Below are 20,047 nucleotides of genomic sequence, written 5' to 3'. Positions count from 1 at the left end.
GGCTAAGAACTTCCTACTTTCATTTTTGCTTTCTAATGTAGTTGGAATATTATTAATGTATTAGAATTCGTTCTATTTCTTTAGCTTTTGATTTCTGTTTCAAATACATTTACAGTCCAATCCTAATTATTTCCCTCATAATCCTAATTTAACTTTAATATATAATATACAAATTTTGCTTTAGAACCAATTTTCTTATTTCACTGTCCATGTGAACCGACTAGTCCCAGGATGGAACCTCAAATTATGTCGATTTATATCAATTTTTTATTCATGTCAGTCAATAGAACAGGCTTTACAAACCTCCTTAAAAGAAGATTAGCTTTAGGGTATTTAGTGTTCTCGGTCTGGTTAGGAAATTTTTCCTCACCGGCAGAGCTGGCTGTTTCCTTTTCTTCTTTCCTTTCGTCAATTTTTAAGTTGTTTGAATCCTCGTCAGAATCTTGATTTCCTGCAATTGATATTCACATGAATTTCATTTCCAAAATTAATGCTCACGTTTACAAAACAGTTTTCTATAACAGTATCATAAACAGTATTCTATAGTCCAGGACTGGTATCAATTAAATCCTTAAAGAAGAGTCTAACATCGTGGACTGACAAAATAAGAAAAGTGAATATGGATAGTTTGTGATATATATAGTGATAAATATGGATTATTTGTAGGAAACGACATAAAGAATTATAATTATTTTTTTGTTTTCTTTAATAGCGACAAAAGGGCAAATCTGTTTTAATAGTTTTTGTGTGGATACTAAACTCGTCGGAGAAAAAAATAGAACTTGGAATTTTCGATCAAATAAGCCTCCTCCTAAATTCATATGACAATCCCATCGACAATAACCTTATATGCCCCAGGACACATCTTACAACCCTTTCCCAAAGCTTAAGAGACTGTATCAACCCTAGAGGCATTGTTATATAAGACGTCGACTTCATTTAACAAAAGGGCTATCTCAAAATTTTGGCAAGATACACTTCAGAGGAAAGGGCGTTAGGTGGGCTAGTTGCCTTCTGATCAGTTTTGACTCTAAAAATAAAACTAATAATTTGAAATCAAATGAGCCTCTACAAATGCTGATATGACAGCCCCATCAAAAATAACCTTATATGCCCCTCGGTCACAACTAACAACTCGTGCCCACTAGCTCAGGAGCATTGTCAGCCATGAAACAAGCCTCCTTCAAAATTGATATGACCATCCCTTTTAAAACAACCTAAAATACCCCCACGGCAAAATTTATAGCCCTTTCCCGTAAGCTTTGGGGGCCAGTGAAAACCACAGAGGCAGTGTTATATGACAAGTGGACTATTTTTAACAAAACAAGATCTCAAAACTCTTATCAGATATATTGGGGGGAAAAGTTGCGGGGGGGGGGGGGGCTAGCTGCCCTTTAATCGATTTAGCAAAGAAAAATTTTAATATTAAATCAGCATCTTCCAAAGTATATATCACCACCCCTTCCAAATTAACTTTATATAACCCCGGGCACAACTTACAACCATTGTCGCCTAAGCTCCGGGGGCCTATTGCCCTCCAATCACTTTTGACTCTTAAAAAGAAAACTAGAATTTTAAATCATCAATCAAAAGACCATCCTCCAAGGTTGACATGACCACCTCTTCCAAAACAACTATAGGCCCCCAGGCCACAACTGGAAGACCTTTCCTCCATGCTCAGGGGGGGCTGTATAAGCCCAAGAGGCATGGTTATGACATATAGAATATTTGCTGGAAAGAGAGCATAGGTCCCTGTAACCCTCCAATCAATTTTAACTCTAAAAAATTTAACTGGAATAATTAAATTTAACTTCGGCTTATATATAAAACATTTCAAAGTTCTGTTTTTTGCAAGGGGTCAGACGAAAAGCAAAATGATTAAAAGTTGCAGTCCTCTTCATATGTTGTGCAATATTTTTTCCTTTTTACTTCTATATATTTATTGATATTGAAGACAAAATGTGTAATCAAATGCAATATCAAAGAGAAAAGTGTGGACGTTGCTAAATGGTGGTATGCCTCACCCTCCTGTTCCACTTATAACTGTTCCAAATTTTATTTGAGACTTTTCATCTATATATCTTTTGTCTGTGGAGCATACAGGTTTCTACTTGCAAAAATCAGACACAGCAAAAAGGGGAAATTCAAGTTTATTTTTGGTAAAACATTTACCCTGAAAAATGAATCGAATGAAAAGTATTACATACACAAGAGCTACACTCCATGTAGGATTATTATTAAAATTTTATTATTTAAATTTTATTATTTAAATTTAACACATTTGAAAATGAATTTTAACACATTTTTTGCGAATATTCATCACACTCATTTTAAACTAAATATATTCGAGGCAAATTAACACAAGCAGTACTAGAACGGATTAAACAATGAAAAAAAAATAACAGAAAAACATGTTAATAAAACAAAAAATGAGTTTATCAGGAGAAGAAAGTACACTGTCAGGGTAAGATGTTTTATTTTGAAAACTAGCATACATTAAGTAATTCATTAACCACAAAAATGACTTTACAGCCCCCCCCCCCCCTTCCCCCCTTAGTGTGCAAATTTATACCCTGAATTGCATATATGCAATAGATTTTCTATTATTTTGAAAAAAGTTAGAAAATTTTGCGTTGTATAGAGTTATAACGAAATCTCTGATAATATAGATATTACGCTACCGACCCCTATAAGTAATTACACATCTCGTTAAGTGAAAGTATAAAACGCCTCTAAAATTCTTATTATTTCAAAACATCATTTTTTCTAAAATTGGACAATTAACCAGGTTTAGTAATACTTTCTGATCCATTAATTTTGAACTGGATATTTTAAACATAAGTTTCCCTGAGTCATAATCTGGTTTTTCCACGTTAACTTCTGTTGTTTTTTTTTTTTTTTTTTTTGTTTTTTCAGAGCCTTTTTTCTTGATGGGATCATTCTGAATCCCACAAATAAAAGGAGTATAGCATCCATTAGTGTCTCTGAAGCTTTGTGGGTAAGTGAATGACTGTGGACCTAAAATAAAGTTTTAAATGCCTTGTAAATTATACGGTAGGGATGTTTTCTTTGATAAGAAAACTTGAGATCTTAGAATAAACCCAATGGATTGATATATGTGAAGCTATGATACACATTATCCAAATTTAAAGACTGCGATTTTTGTTTTTTAATCAAGATTTATTTCCCAGACTGAATAAAATAGTTGACAGCTATGAATATAAAACCAGATGTAAAAAAAATCTTTGACGACTTTAAAAGATAAGATAGAACTAGACTAATCTTTATAAAAGGGAATATGAAAGCATTTTGCAGAACGAAAAGACGAGCGCCAAGTAAAAGGTTAAGAAATATATTCACTAATAGAGGTGGTAAATGAAAGAGGAACGAGGTGTAAAGGAGGCTAGGAATAGAGAGAAAAACAGAGGAATGACTTAAGAGATAGAATAGAAGATATTTGCGATTATTTAGATCTTACTTTCGCAAAATATTCATTTATCATTTTAGTGTAATTTTCTATTTCGTTTATTTATCAGAAAGGAAACCGAACCATTAATTTTTGTATATTCTTCTTTATCTAGGAGTCTTCCAAAAGCTCACATGAACGATTGGCCTAAATCCTTAATTTGGCACTTGTGACGAGGCCGGAAAAGCCAAGAGCAAAGAACTCATATGGTATGAGCTCTAGCAAAATTCCGAAAATTAATAGATTGATTTAAAAGGAAAATCAGAGGCTTAATGCCGGTCGGGATTTAAAATAAGAGCTCTGAGCCACGATGTCCTTCTAAATATCAAAATTCATTGAGATCCAATCACCCACTCGTAAGTTATAAATACCTCATTTTTTCTAATTTTTCCTCTCCCTTCAGCCCCCCAGACGGTCAAATCGGGGAAAACAACTTTATCAAGTCAATTTGTGCAGCTCCCTGACATTTGCTTATTCTACCCACCAAGTTTCATCCCGATTCCTCCACTCTAAGCTTTGCCCAAGATTTCAAATTTCCCCCTCCAACTCCCCCCAATGTCAACAGATCTGGTCGAAATTTGAAATAAGAGCTCTGAGACATGAGTTCCTTCTAAATATCAAATTTCATTAATATCTGGTAACCTGTTCTTAAGTTAAAAATACCTCGATTTTTTTAATTTTTCCAAATTAACCCCCCTAGCTCCTCCAAAGAGAACAGATCCGTTCCAATTATGTCAATCACGTATCTAGAACTTGTGCTTATTCTTCTCATAAAGGCTCATCCCCATCTCTCCACTCTAAGCTTTTTCCAAGATTATGAAAATCAGATCCGGGGACTGTTATGTCCCCAGATCAGATTTGATTCGAAAATGGAGCATCTGAGACGTAAGATCCTTCTATATATCAAGCTTCATTAAGATCCGATCACCTAATCATAAGATAAAGATTTCACGTTTTCCAAGCATTCCAGTTTCAACCTCCAACTCCCCCAAATGTCACAGAATCTGGTCGGTATTTAAAATTAGAGCTCTAAAGCACAAAATCCTTCTAAATATCAAATTTCATCAAGATATGATCAACTGTTCGTAAGTTACAAATACCTCATTTTTTTCTAATTTTTCCGCATTATTCCTCCCCCCCCCCCCCCCCCCGACTCCACCAAAGAGAGCGGATCTGGTCCGATTATGTCAGTCAAGTAGTTTTTAATTATTCATCTGCGGAGAACCAAAATCAAAACATATTGATTCAAAAACTTTCAGAAATTAAATATAAAAACAAGTTTTTTAACGGAAAGTAAGGAGCGGCATTAGAACTTAAAACGAACAGAAATTACTTCGTATATGAAAGGGGCTGGTTCCTCAGCAACGCCCCTCTCTTTACGCTAAAGTTTTTTATTGTTTTAAAAAGTAGAGTAAAGAGAAAGAGTCAAACTTTAGCGTAAAGAGCGAGGCGTTGATGAGGATACAGCCCCTTTCATATACGACGTAATTTCTGTTCGTTTTCAGTTTTAATGTCGCTCGACAGTGGGCAAACTCGACAGTTAAGAAAGAGTAACTATTTTTCTAAAGAAGATTTTTAAGGTTTTAAAGACCTTAGCAATATTTTGGTATGTTTAGCTAATTTCACTAAACATCCCCCCCCCTGATAAAAACACACCCAAAATCTAGACATGCAGGTGTGGAATAGCATTAATCAAGAAAAAAGTTGGAAATTAACCTGACAACCAGAAAAATATCACAGATATTGAGAAGAGCTAAGAGCTCATATAGCACTTGTGACGAGGTTGGAAGAGCCAAGACCCATGAACTTATATGGTATGAGCTCTAGCAAAATTCTAAGAATCAATAGATTGCTTTAAAAGGAAAATCAGAAGCTTAATGCCGGTCGGGATTTAAAATTAGAGCTCTGAGTCACGAGGTCCTTCTAAATATCAAAATTCATTAAGATCCGATCACCCACTCGCAAGTCAAAAATACCACAATTTTTCTAATTTTTCCTCTCCCTTCAGCCCCCCAGATGTTCGAATCGGGGAAAACGACTTCATCAAGTCAATTTGTACAGCTCCCTGATACACCTACCAATTTTCATCGTTATAGCACGTCCAGAAGCACCAAACTCGCCAAAGCACTGAACCCCACCATCTAACTCCCCCAAAGAGAGCACATCCAGTCCGGTTACGTCAGTCACATATCTACGAAATTTATAAGCATTTTCCAAGATTTCTGGTTTCCCCCTCCAGCTCCCCCCAATATCAACAGATCTGGTCGGGATTTGAAATAAGAGCTCTGAGACATGAGTTCCTTCTAAATATCAAATTTCATTAAGAACCCGTCACCCGTTCTTAAGTTAAAAATACCTCAATTTTTCTAACTTTTCCAAATTAACAACCCATAGCTCCCCCTAAGAGAACGGATCCGTACCAATTATATCAACCTCGTATCTATAACTTGTGCTTATTCTTCTCATCAAGTTTCATCCTGATATCTCCACTCTAAGCGTTTTCCAATATTTCTGTTTTCCTCCTCCAACCTTTATGTCCTCGGATCCAATTCCAATTGAAAATGGAGCATCTAAGACATAAGATTCTTCTATATATCAAGTTACATTGAGATCCGATACCTCAGTTTCACGTTTTCCGAGAATTCCGGCTTCCCCCTCCAACTCCCTTCAATGTCACCGGATCTGGTCGAGATTTGAAATGAGTTTTAAAGCACAAGATCCTTCTAGATATAAAATTTCATTAAGATCTGATCACCCGTTCGTAAGTTACAAATAAGTCATTTTTACTAATTTTTCCGAATTACTCCCCCCCCCCTCCCAACTCCACCAGAGAGAGCAGATCCGGTCCGGTTATATCAGTCACCTATCTTGGACTTGTGCTTATTCTTTCCACCAAGTTTCATCCTGATCCCTCCGCTTTGTGTTTTCCAGGATCCCCCCCCCCCCTAATGACACTGGACCCGGTCGGGATGAAAAATAAGAGATCTGCGTTTCGAAGTCCTTCTAAATATGAAATTTTATTAAGATGCGATCACTGTTTCGCAAGTTAAAAATACCTCAATTTTTCTAATTTTTTAGAATTAAAACTCCTCCAAAGAGAGCAGATCCGTTCCAGTTATGTCAATACCGTATCTAGGACTTGTGCTTATTTTTCCCATCAAGTTTCATCCCGATCCCTCCACTCTAAGCATTTTCCAAGAGTTTAGGTTCCACCCCCACCCCCATCATCCCCTTTACCGGATAACGTTGAAATTTAATATTAGAACTCTGAGACATTATATACTTCCAAATATCAAATTTCATTAAGATCCTATCACTCCTTCGTAAGCTAAAAATACCTCTTTTTTCTAATTTTTCAGAGTTAACCCCCCCCCCACAAAGAGAGCGGATCCGCCCGGTTATGTCAATCACGTATCTAGGACTTGTGCCTATTTTTCCTACCAAGTTTCATCCCGATCCCTCCACTCGAAGCGTTTTCCAAGATTTTAGGTTCCCCTCCCCTTCAATTCTACCCAATGTCACCGGATCCACTTGGGATTTAAAATAAGAGCTCTGAGACACGATATCCTTCCAAAATTCAAATTTCATTAAGATCCGATCACTCCTTCGTAAGTTAAAAAAACTTAATTTTTCTATTTTTCCGAATTAACTGAGCCCCCACTCCCCCCCCCCCGAATGGTCAAATCGGGGAAACGACTATTTCAAATTTAATCTGGTCCAGTCCCTGATACACAGACCAAGTTTCATCGTCCTAGCTTGCCTGGAAGTGCCTGAAGTAGCAAAACCGGGACAGACAGACAGACCGACAGAATTTGCGATCGCCATATGTCACTTGGTTAATACCAAGTGCCATAAAACTGGTAATAGACTCTTAGTGCTAAGTTTTCTCAATATAAATTACAAATGGTTGATTCTGGCTATTAAATAGTAAAAAAAAAGAAAAAATATGAATAAATAAATATAACAATAATTAATCCTCCTTTGAGGATACAACTTTGAGGGGTTTCATAACCATATGCCTAAACTTCTCCAACCCCTAAATAGCAAGAGGCTGGGGTCCGGGGCGTAATGTATTCCAAAAGTAGTGTATTAAACATTTCACAGTTCACAAAAAAATAACAAAAATAGGGAATTAGCTGAAAAATAATCATATATAAGGAAGAAAACCACGATTGAAATAAAAATGTCTGATTAAGGAAATGAACCCTTGCCATTCTGATTCAGTCTAACCCGCTAGTAACTGAACGGCGGCCGATGATCGAATTCAATCTTTTTGTTCTTGTAGGACCAAGTTGTGTAGCTTATAGCCCTTTTCCCAAAGACTATGGACAGATATGTCATTACCAAAAGCATAGTTATTGACCTTATTCAGCAAATATATTTGTAATCAGCTATTATAAAACATCGAGTTAATAAATGCTTCTATTATGAAGAGTGAGAGCATTAAACTATATTTGGCGAAGCTCAACTTTTGCAAACAGGAGAAGGGGAGAGGGTACGTCTAGGAATAGTCATTTAGAATTTTGAGATTCAATTATTTGTTCCACTGTGAATTTCTTCTTGTTAAGAGCATTCGATATTTTAAAAATCATCTTGCGGGCCGTACTTATGTAGCAGCTTGTGCAGCAAATTTATCAGCATTTTTTAGCTATGTGCTACGATTTTTCACAATTTAAGTATGACTGACGAAAAACTACTGATTAAATCTTAATGAGATTAGCTTACCAATAAGATTACAATGAGCTACCTTTTTTGTTACATTGGAAAAGAAAAAATTCTTTAGCTATGTCCTTTGTCAGATCCATGTCAGATGGGTACGTCAAGTTACTTCAAAGGAAATGGGTTGCTTTTAAGATTAAAAATTGACGTCAGTGTAAAAGAAAAAAGAACACGCCAAGAGCAAATATTAGATGGTGTTGGTGATTTTTCCTGATGCTAGCCCCAGTTTACTTGTACTCTTTAGCGTAAGTTACATGAAAACTTCGCAAAATGAAAAAAATAGATACGGCTGGCAAATTTCTATAATAATTATAATTACCTCTTTTTCAATTCGCTTAGATGATCGCAAGGTGTAAAAAATTTGGTGTTACCGGCTTTCCTAGGAACAACTTAAACAATATTCAGTCAATTTTACCGAAACAAAATGAAAAATTTCACAATTTTCATCGAAATCAGGAAAGAACTTGAAATGGACATGGTTACATATGTATATTTTGGCTACTTTAGAAGAGGCAGTAGAGAGTAGGAGAGAATAAAACGTCTTATAGGGGAGGGGGGATTTATTTGTATTTATAGCTCAACCAAGGAAAGCAGTAAATACAACCAAGGAAAGCAGTAAATACAACGATGGAAACACAAAACCAAGGAAAACAGAAAAGCATGTCTAAGAGTGAGCTTCATAAGAAATTTACCCCAACAGCCACAAACGGCAAATTTCATTATCCCCTAGACTTCAATTATTCGTCTAGATTTGCACGAAAGCTCTTATAGTTCCTTACTTGACTGTTACAGTTTGAACAGAAAACGGTTCAAGCTCCAAGTAACCGAAATGGGTACATGTCAGACCTACTCAAAATCCGATATGCAATTTAGTTTCCTCTGTTTGTCAAATTTAGACCCCAGTTTATCTTCCCTGCCAATGGACTTTAAAATATCATTTCTATTAGATAAAAAATTTATTTTAAAAAATTTATTCTAAATAATCTATTTTATACTATTATTGTATTTCATAAAAGCATTTAAATCCAATATAAATATATTCAATCCGATAAAACATTTTACTTAAAATCCATTAGTTAAATAAAACTACTGAAACCGCTAGTGTGATTCAAATAAACAAATTGTAAAAACAATACGCACATTCTTTTTCACATTACAGTGACTTGATATCTGCATACAAAACGAAAAAGTCTTTATTTGTTATGAATTGGACACTAAATTCGCTTAAATTGAATCGAGAAGACAGCTAGTTTCAAGCCTTAATGTTAAAATTGTGCGCTACCTGAAGACCTGAAGTGTTACGAGAACACAAACAAGCTTTCAAACCTTTTTTGAGGGATAAGTCGATTGAGGTTTCCTACATCTTTCATAAGACCCAAATTGGCACGCATTTCATTGGTTATTCCTGTTAGGAAGCTTCATTCTGGAATACGTCTTACAAGATTTCGCTGCCCACGACGGACATCCTTTTTCTTTGGGTTTGACACTAAAAGTGGTTGGTTCATGACCCCAATAGTTATCTGATAATTATGTTTAAAATATTCAGCAAATGTTACCTGAAAAAAAGATCCTGCTTTAATAAAGATACATTATAAACAAACTTCTAAAAATAAGGAACGGTTTTTTTTATAGATCCGAGGGATCAATGGCTTAATTAGCAATTTGATATAGTCACTGTTTAATTTGATGATTCAAATAAACAACTTTAAAAAAATCATTAATATCAACAATAATAATAGCACTAATAATGTACATAACAACAATATAGTGCAATAATAAAAAACTTCGTAATAATTCAAAATCTTTTTGCGATTATTCCATTTGGATATTTGAATGGTAATTTGAAAACTTTTTTCCTCAAAGGAAAGACCTAAGATTACACTTCTCATGTAGCACATGAGAAGTGTGCTAAGTCTCATTTTTTAAGGCTCGTTTAACTACCTCTTTTCCCCTTTATTGCCTTAAGACAAATATGAGTCTTAAGGCAAAACCCAGGAAAGCAAAAAAACACGTCTATGATTGCTTTTCGATAGAACTGTATCTCAAGAGCCCTCAACTACAAATTTCTTGCTCACTTGGACTTGGCTGCTAGATTTTCCGTCCATATGTAATTAATAATGTACCATAAATTTACTATTTCCGCAAAACACATATATACTATATATGAATATATAACTAAATATATGAATATATATATATATATACATATATATATATATATATATATATATATATATATATATATATATATATATATATATATATATATATTCATGCATAAATCCAAATATATAAGTCACATATAAACAAATAAGCTATAGAACAAATATTTAATGAGTAAAATTAGGAAAAGCACAAACAAAAACTATGTTTAGCCATTTTGGGTCGCTGACCATTAAATAGAGCTCATAGGACACACCTAGCTCCAAATAACTACCTTTATACTTGCGATTCCTACTAAAAATTAATGTTTATTAATCATTTGCGAAAGAATCTTCTATGTTCTTAAATAAAATATACTTTATATTTTGAAGTTTACATCTTTATTGTAGCTGTATTGTACAGCTTATAATTATGGATATACCTTATATTCTAAATATAAACAAAAAAGATGCCCCTTTTTATTCTCCGAAGGTATAGGACCTTTTAGAAAAATCTTAGATTTCGCTTCCCAAGCGTGTACAGGGGTTCAATTTCGGGGTACTAATAGTTTATTAATCAATACTTTAAATGAAAAACTGATTATTTTTTATTAACAAGTATTAACCATGACCTCATACTAAATAGTATATTTTCTGTGGAAAAGTTTTTGGAAAAGAAAATTAAGATATTAAGAAGTTGAGCATTCTTGACCTCTTCTTGGTTGCAGAAACCATGGTTGCGATCCACTTAAGAGGAAACCATTGCCCATACTAGTAAAAAATGTCTTTTTTTTAACAGAAATCTTACTAAAGAAATTACCTAAGGAACTCCTTTTTATTTTTTTTTCAATGGGTGACCGCATTGAACAAGTCATTATTGAATACCAGAGGAAGACATTTCAATTCGTATTGAATAAAAAGCCTAGATATATCTTTAGATAACAATATAGGTCACGCCAGAGCAAAGTGCTCTTTTGTCCTATAATCGTCACTTTCAGCTCAAAGAGACATTAATAATAATAATAAAAAATAAATGGATACAACAAGACAAGCCATCGAATTATCATTATCAAAAAGCCTCAGTTGGAGGCTTACAGGTCTCCATCTTCAAAACCCCCGAAAAGAAAAGAAAAAAAGCTCTATAAAACTTTATCCTAATTAACGGATATTCCGGGAAAATCTACTCCGGTTGATACTACCTTAAAGTATCATGAAATAGAAGATGGAGCGAAAAACATATAGACATAGTAGAAACAGGTAAACAGGATTCAAAGGAGATCGTTAAAATAAAGTGAGAATCAAACAAAAAAAAACAAAAGCAAAAAAAAAGATTCACATAATAGAAGCTGGTGAGTTTATAGGATGGTATTAAAAAATTATGCCTAAACCCAAAATATATTGCCAACTTTCAGAATCAACCCCTATTGACTACGTCTCTGGTCACATAAAAGCTTAATCGTGTTGTCTAAGTAGCTGAGATGTTATTTTTTTCTTGAGCTTTTTCTTGTTTATTGTTTTCATTTTTGTTTGATTTTTCAGTATTCTTGTATTCCTCTAAGTGCATTTCATGCCTGCAAAGAGGGTGTAAACCAATTATTATTATTAACAGCTAGTGAAGAAGAGTTAAAGTAAAGTGGTAGATTAAAAAAAAAGATTCGATCCCTAAAAAAAAAAACACTATACAAAAAAAAATTAAAATGTGCGATACAAACATTATATCACGGAAATATCAAGTGGATATTTCGCTTATCAAAATCACAAAATCACTTTAAGCGTAAAAAATTTTCAGAGCATATATTTAGATCGATATGACTTATGAACATATTGCAGATCAAGTAATAACGTATATTGTATTTTTTCAGAAAAATTCCAACAAATGGACAAATTCCATTTATAAGGAAGAGTTTAATCCAAGATGACTCAGATTATCTACTTATTTGTCTAACTGCAAAATTACTACAGTGTACATTCGCCTTTGATATTTGAATCACTTAACTTAATAGTCAATTTCAGAAATTCTAATTAAAAAAGATTTAAATAGAATTTAATTACTTTAAACATGTTAATTAAATTTTGTTTTAAATATAGTTATTTTGAATTAAATTTGAAAATGTTTCTGAAATTTGTCATTTCTCTTAATATTTCAGCTTTAACTATTCTCTGTATTAAGTTATCCAAACATTTTTGATAACAATAGATTTTAAAACAAAAACCCAAAAGGTCCGGTCAATATGAGATTTTATCAACACACTGACCTTTGACTGGCACCCATTAGAATATTTTAGTCAATGGTAAATTCTATAAATCTAGTTCTCTTACAGTGAGAATTGGTGAAATATCACAGTGATTGGGCTTTAAAACTTACCTTCCTTTTCTCTCGATCTAATTCAAAAGTAAATTTGATCGGTTTATAGATTTACAGCCATTCCATATGTCTGACTGTAATACTTCGTCATAATTGTTTGGCCCTTCAGGTCTATTAACGCAAGCTCCCTGTAAATAAAAAATATCACACTAAAATATGACTAGGAGGCAAGATAACAGTCCACCAGAATAAATTTTCAAAAACTCTAGCTCATTTCTGCTCTACCATAAAGCAGTATGATGTAGCATAGGATGTACTCAAAACTTTATTCTAAACTTTATTCCAATGACGCAGTAGGCTTTAGATTTTTACAGGTAGGAAAGGAAGCAGTAGCAAAATTCTTGTTTGTAGTGAAACCAAATTTCTTGTGACCGGTCTTAGAAAGAAATAAGGTTAAACTAAACAATTGATATATAGTGATGGCAAGTGAAAAGCCAATTAGTTCAAAATTTTATTTTAAAGCAACTGAATTTTTTTTTCAATGACGCAGAAGGTTTTAGGATTTTGCTATTAGGGTAGGAGGCAGTACCCATACTTTATTTTAATGTTTTAGGATGAACAAAGATGATATGTCATATAATGTAGAGTTTTAATTAGATGAAAATAGGCAGTAAAGTGGCAACCATTTCCTCACCAAAATCCAAAACTCAAATTAATAATTTTTGCACATCTACTAAATTTACTTTCTATTATACAAATCACGTAAAAAACAACATTGTTGAAAAAACAAGAGCTAAGAGCTCTTATGGCACTTGTGACCAGGCAAGAAGAGCCAAGAGCTAATATGGTATGAACTCCAACAAAATTCTAAGGATCAAAAGATTGATTTAAAAGGAAAAGGAAAATCAGAGGCTTAATGCCGGTCAAGATTTAAAAAAAAAGCTCTGAGTCACGATGCGCTTCTAAATATCAAAATTCATTAAAATCCGATCACCCGCTCATAAGTTATAGATACCTAATTTTTTCTAATTTTTCCTCACCCTTTAGCCCCCCAGATAGTTGAATCTGGGAAAACGACTTTATCAAGTCAATTTGTGCAGCTCCCTGACACGCCTACCAATTTTCATCGTCCTAGCACGTCCAGAAGCACCAAACTCGCCAAATCACTGAACCCCTCCCCCCAACTCCCCCAAAGAGAGCGAATCCAGTACGGTTACGTCAATCACGAATCAAGGAGATTTGCTTATTCTATCCACCAAGCTTCATCACAATTCCTCCACTCTAAGCGTTTTCCAAGATTTCCCCCTCCAACTCCCCCCAATGTCAACAGGTCTGGTCGAGAATTGAAATAAGAGCTCAGAGACATGAATTCCTCCTAAATAGAAAATTTCATTAAGATCCGGTCACGTGTTCTTAAAAAAAAATACCTCAATTTTTCTAATTTTTTCAAATTAACACCCCCCAGCTCCTCCAAAGAGAATGGATCCGTTCCAATTATGTCAATCACGTATCTAGAACTTGTGCTTATTCTTCCCATCAAGTTTCATCCCGATCTCTCCACTCTAAGCGTTTTCCAAGATTTATGTTTCCCTCCTCCAAGCCCCTATGTCCCCTGATCCAATTCGAGTCGAAAATGGAGCATCTGAGACATAAGATTCTTTTATGCATATATCAAGTTTCATTAAGATCCGATCACCTATTCGTAAGATAAAAATACCCCAAAATTAACGTTTTCCAAGAATTCCGGTTTCCCCCTCCAACTCCCCCCAATGTCACAGGATCTGGTTGGAATTTAAAATTAGAGTTGTAAAGCACAAGATCCTTCTAAATATCTAATTTCATTAAGATCTGGTCACCCGTTCGTAAGTTACAAATGCCATATTTTTCCTAATTACCCCCCCCCCCCAACTCCACCAAAGAAAGCAGATCTGGTCCGGTTATGTCAGTCACGTATCTTAGACAGGTTTTTATTCTTCCCATCCAGTTTAATCCTGATCTCTCCGCTTTAAAAATTTTCTAAGATTTCCCGTCCCCCCAACTACCCCCCCCCCCCAATGACGCTGGATCCGGTTGAGATTTAAAATGAGAGATCTGAGTTACAAACTCCTTCTAAATATGAAGTTTCATGAAGATCCGATCACTCCTTCGTAAGTTAAAAATACGTACTAATTTTTCAGAATTAGCCCTACCTCCCCCCCCCCAATAGAGCGGATCCGTTCCAATTACGTCAATCGCGTATCTAAGACTTCTGCTTATTTTTACCACCAAGTTTCATTCCGATCCCTCCAATCTAAGCGTTTTCCAAGATTTTAGGTTTCCCCCTCCCAATCCCCCCCCCAAATGTCACCAGATCCAGTCAAGATTTAAGATAACAGCTCTAAGACACGATATCCTTCCAAACATCAAATTTCATTACGATCTGATCAACCGTTCGTAAGTTAAAAATACTTCATTTTTTCAATTTTCTCCGAATTAACGGGCCACCCACTCCCCCCCCCCCAGATGGTCAAATCGGGAAAACGACTATTTCTAATTTAATCTGGTCCGGTCCCTGATACGTCTGCCAAATTGCATCGTCCTTGCTTACCTGGAAGTGACTAAAGTAGCAAAACCAGGACCGACAGAATTTGCGATTGCTATGTCACTTGGTTCATACCAAGTGCCATAAAACACCCTGCTTTACAAAAAAGCAAACCCAAAAAAAAAACGAAAAAAAAAACAGCCAAAAAAAGTAATGGTATAAATTTCTTCACCTTAATGTCATAGCAAGACTGGAAAACAAATTTTTGACATCAAGAAGAAGTCAATATTTTGCTTTTCAGCCACGTTGTGACAGCACAATCCTGAAATATCATTTCGACACCCTACGGAAGTTAGGATTTTAAATTTCCGCTACTTATTCATACAAAATGCAGATTTTCACCTCCCAGTTGGCTTTTGTGGTAATACGGACAGATTCCTTTGATAAACCTAAATATAACTAAATACTTTTCAGCGGTATGCGACATTAGTAAAATCTAACAGAGACCGCACAAAGTGACTAAACCTTGTCTCAAACTTTTCTGGAGAAAGAAACAGTCTTAATAATAAAAAGCTTTTTAAAACCTCAACTATTAAAAACCAATAACAAAAAAAAATAACTTTCGTCCCAAACCAGAGCAAACGGTCCCAACCACAAATCAACCACCTCTTCAAGGGGGGAGGTATACACCTCGCCCCCCTGGATCTGAGGTCCCTTACTCAAAACGTATCCAAAATTTTTTTTTGAGAGATTAAAGGCTCGGAGGAGCAAGTAAAGGCTGAAATAAATGAAGTATAAAAACAGAAAAACTTGCCTATTAAAGGGGTTCAACACCCACAACTGTACCTCCCACACATTGCGCCCACCCCAAATACATGAGCTGGCTATTTGTACAATACCGACACATGAAAGGCAACAGCAATGGACGGACATAGTTAGATCTGCAATTCCATATCAACTGCAATTCCGGTAAATAAAGGCGAGAATTCATAATTGACAAAGGGGGAAGTTGACATACTAATCAATTCCTATTCTCGTGTTTTTTTTTTTCGACATGCTATTCCAGTTGGTTGTTAATTTATCCCACCCCTACCCAGCCTAATGGTCCCATGTTTAGCCCAAACGATACGTAGAAACTAAAAGAAAAGACTAGGGCAATAAAAAAAAAATCATAATTGAAAAAAACTTGGGAATAGATGCTAAAATATTAACAGTGACAAGACAACATCCATTTGGTTTTTGGTATATTAATTTTGTGTAAGCCTTTAGCTGAGAGGAGGGCAAATTGTCTTTTTAAAAAATCTTTAAAGAAAAACCAGGGGGATGAATGTTCAGATTTGCAGTGACAAGACAGCATCCGTTTTGTTTTTGAAAAATTAATTTTTTTTAATTTTACCAATAAAGAAATTTTTCATAGAAAAGTAGAGCTATATTACACAAAAACGAGAAAAAAATAAAGTTAAATAACAATTTAAGCTTTACACCAACATAAATCATGCCCTTAATAAATTTAAATTCGATTCGTATGTTTTTATTTGTCAAAACAGAAGAAAAAATGAAAATAATCACATTAAGCAGAATTACTAGGAAGTAATAAACAATATGGACTGATAGTTTAGTATATATTGACGTCAGTCAATATATATAGCTTTGGCAACTTTGGATTTATGAGCGTTATAAAACGTAAAACGTTCAAAATATATCTAGTTTTCGGTTTTGTTTTTTTTACTGTATACTAGTGTTTATTCTCCTTCATCTTTATTTCACATGTATTGTTTGATTTAGGGTATTATTTATGGTTCTTTTAGTGCTCTATTATTGTGCTGTATGGCCCATAACAAGCAAAGCTTCTTGTGCCGAATAACTTTTTCATGTATGTAAGTGTTTTAGTATTTCAAAAATGATGATAATTGATGATTAATGAGTATTCTTAGAAGTTCCTGAGACACACCAAACACAACTTTTCGAAAACCACGATGAACATATTGCCTTATGATTTAGATCCATAGTCCTCTCATTGTTCCGCGAAAGTTTTAACTGATTACCTTTAGCTGTTCTCAAGACGTTGAAGATGAGCTGCACCCTTGGACAACTCGGATACCCCTCCCTTACTAGGGGAGAGTTCAACACCCTTCTTGAACTCAGAGAGTTTATTCCCTGAAGGTCTAAGTTCAATATCCATAGAAGTTTCTGAATGTGGCAGATATACATTTTTGACAACCGTGATGTATATAATGTCTACATTTAGTAGAACATCTGTTTCAAAACTCGATGAAATTTTCAGATACCTTTAGGCATTCCAGGTCTCACAAACCGACCTGTGATACAGAGCTGGGACAAAAAGCGTCTTTTGAAATTGTTTGGTGGTCTAATTATTATACCAAAATAGTTTCAATTTAATACCCTTAAAAATTCCTAAATATTACAAATATGACTCTTGGCAACCTGGATGCACATAGTGTGTCTTTTGATTGAGTTAAATTTTTGCCTAAATATTCCCGGAAAGTTCAAACATACTTTCATTAGCCGCTCCTAAGGTTTCACAAAAGCCAATTTGAACACCCGGAGGTACACAATGCCTTTTAATTTAGTCCAGTATGTCTAGAATATTCCACGAAAATTTCAAAGTGATACCTTCAACCACTTCTGAGATATTGCAGAAACACATTTTTGACAAGAATGATTTATATCGTGTTTTCTGCTAGTTAAACATCCCCAAATTATCCCTGAAATTTCCCATTAATACTATCAGCCTCTCGTGAGACATTGCTGATGCACTTTTTTGAGAGTCTACATCAAATAATTGTGTTAAGATTTGGTTCAACATCCCCATCGACATTCCTGAAAGCAGCCTTGTGTTTAAGGTGCCTTAGCCTATTGGGGGACCACAAAAAAGATGTGGACTTTGAAAAAAATCAGAGAGAAAGCCGTTAAACTAAATGAAAAATAATTGTAAATGATGAGTACGTCCTGCCCTTATGTTGTCCGGGCCTATTTTCATCATTTTTGCTGGAATTTTAGTTTTTTTTTCTACCCGTATAAACAAGGGTTTCTATTTTCAAAAAACACCCAGTGTAAAAAGCAACATACTGAAGTTTAACATCTGTCAAATACCTTATTTCCCCTGCAAAATGAATTGGCTTAAACTACACTCTGTAAAGGGTTCAATAGCCTCCTGCTCCACTAACTTCTGACAAATTAAATTATTTATTTTCTTTCAATTCAACACTTTTCAAGCATTTTTGTAACAGGGATCTTCATATTTTATGCAATATCCGTTCCTTTTTAATTCTAAACATTTACTGATTTTTCAGACAAAAATGTGTCATCAAATGTGATATCAAAGAGATAAGTATGAACATTGCTAAACTGTGGTATACCAGAGTAAAAAGTGGAAATTGAAGGAAAACAAACATTGTTAGATGGGTCAAACCGAACAGAACAAGACTGTACTTGTTTGTAGGGCGTCTATATATATTCTGTATTTCTGTATACACTCTGATATATTTTTAATAACGCACAATTACTGTTAGGTTGTTTCCCTACTAAATTGATTAATTAAATTGATTACAGTCTTTTCTAAAGTGATTGTAACTTTTCCCCGTAACTTAATGTGTCAATTTTGCTAATAGTCAATAGCCAATTATATTTTCACAATGTTTTTCTTTTCTTTAGATTAAATTAGCATGAATCAAAAGAAAATCCAAATTAATATAAAAAATTTTAACATAAGATGCAGTTTTTTGTATAAATCACTATTTTGAAAAAAAAAATAAAAGAATTTCACAATCCTGAATTTTGAAAATTGGTGAATAGAAACCTGAAACTTGCATCAAAATACAGCCTTCTGTAGTGGTCTACAAAAAAAACTGAAACTTGTGTCAAATTTCATTAAAATAGGAAATACAAATGACAGGAAATATAAACACAAATGAAAGGAAATACAATAATTTGATAAGAAATATAAATACCTGACACAAACAAGGAAATATAATATGGAAAACGAGGGTGATTTTGAGGTTTTTCTTAAAACTAAGAGAGAAGATAATAGCAGATATTTCGACAAGCTTCTCCAGCAGGCTTCCTCCTCCTCCTTTAGATTTAGCACTGCTCGTCTTAAATTAAAGAAATGAATGAATCCACTATCGAAGAGGTCAGTGATGCCTCAAGAAGCAAACCCTCAAATGGAGAGCCTACTTGGAAATGGGTAAGCAAAAATATTCGAGATTGAGCAGCAACGGAAATTAAAATGGCGGAGATAAGAAACGATACCTAAAAGCTGTACCAATTGCATGCTGAGGCCATTTCCAGAAAGCAAGAAGAGTTTCTCACTTTAAAAATATCAGACCAGAAATACATTAGTGATAAGATGATGAGGATTGACTGATGGTGAACATACTTTAAGTCCGTTCAGTCTGCAGACACTACGGATGAATTGTTCTTGGCGTCCAACATCACCTACTTCTCTCGTCCCGTATCCGTTAAAGGCCTTCAAGATCATATGGGGCAATGAACGTGGACCATACGACTCGTCAGAGCAGCAAATTACTTAGCAAAGACTCAGTACTTCGTGAAAAGTTGTAATTGCTTTTTGAGTTTGATCTTAAACTTGGATAAAATAGTAAACGAGATCGAAGTCTGCTTTTCTCACAAGCCTGAACTTTTTAGCTAATTCTCTACGTACATTTTTTTGTGTTGAGGGGGGGGGGAGAACAAACTCGAAGAATTTAGGTGTTTTCTTCTTCTCATGATTGAACTACATCTTTTTGCAAATCCAAGTTTTCTCCCAAGACTCTATTTCTGTAGTTTTATTCATTTACTCTTTTTAGTACAGAGTATACTACTGCTCATGTTTTTCAAGGACCCCCTTCTCCCAAATTTTTCGTTAGAGTCAC

General features: G+C 34.6%; 1 long non-coding RNA gene across 8 annotated transcripts in view; it reads right to left on the bottom strand.

The window, feature by feature from the left end:
* Positions 1–20,047, bottom strand: part of LOC136025868 (uncharacterized) — a 116,194-nt gene that overhangs the window by 17,852 nt on the left and 78,295 nt on the right. For 6 of the 8 annotated variants that reach the window (XR_010617159.1, XR_010617155.1, XR_010617160.1 and 3 more), the window contains 4 exons: positions 19,124–19,331; positions 12,692–12,819; positions 9,512–9,741; positions 304–451 (listed from right to left, as the gene is read on the bottom strand). This is a non-coding gene — a long non-coding RNA (uncharacterized LOC136025868). The remainder of the gene's footprint in view (positions 1–303; positions 452–9,511; positions 9,742–12,691; positions 12,820–19,123; positions 19,332–20,047) is intronic. The other 2 variants (XR_010617157.1, XR_010617161.1) reach the window with 1 other exon arrangement.

The sequence above is a fragment of the Artemia franciscana genome, chromosome 4 (genome assembly GCF_032884065.1).
Source record: "Artemia franciscana chromosome 4, ASM3288406v1, whole genome shotgun sequence".
Lineage (NCBI taxonomy): Eukaryota > Metazoa > Arthropoda > Branchiopoda > Anostraca > Artemiidae > Artemia > Artemia franciscana.
This window is presented reverse-complemented; position numbering and strand designations above follow the sequence as displayed.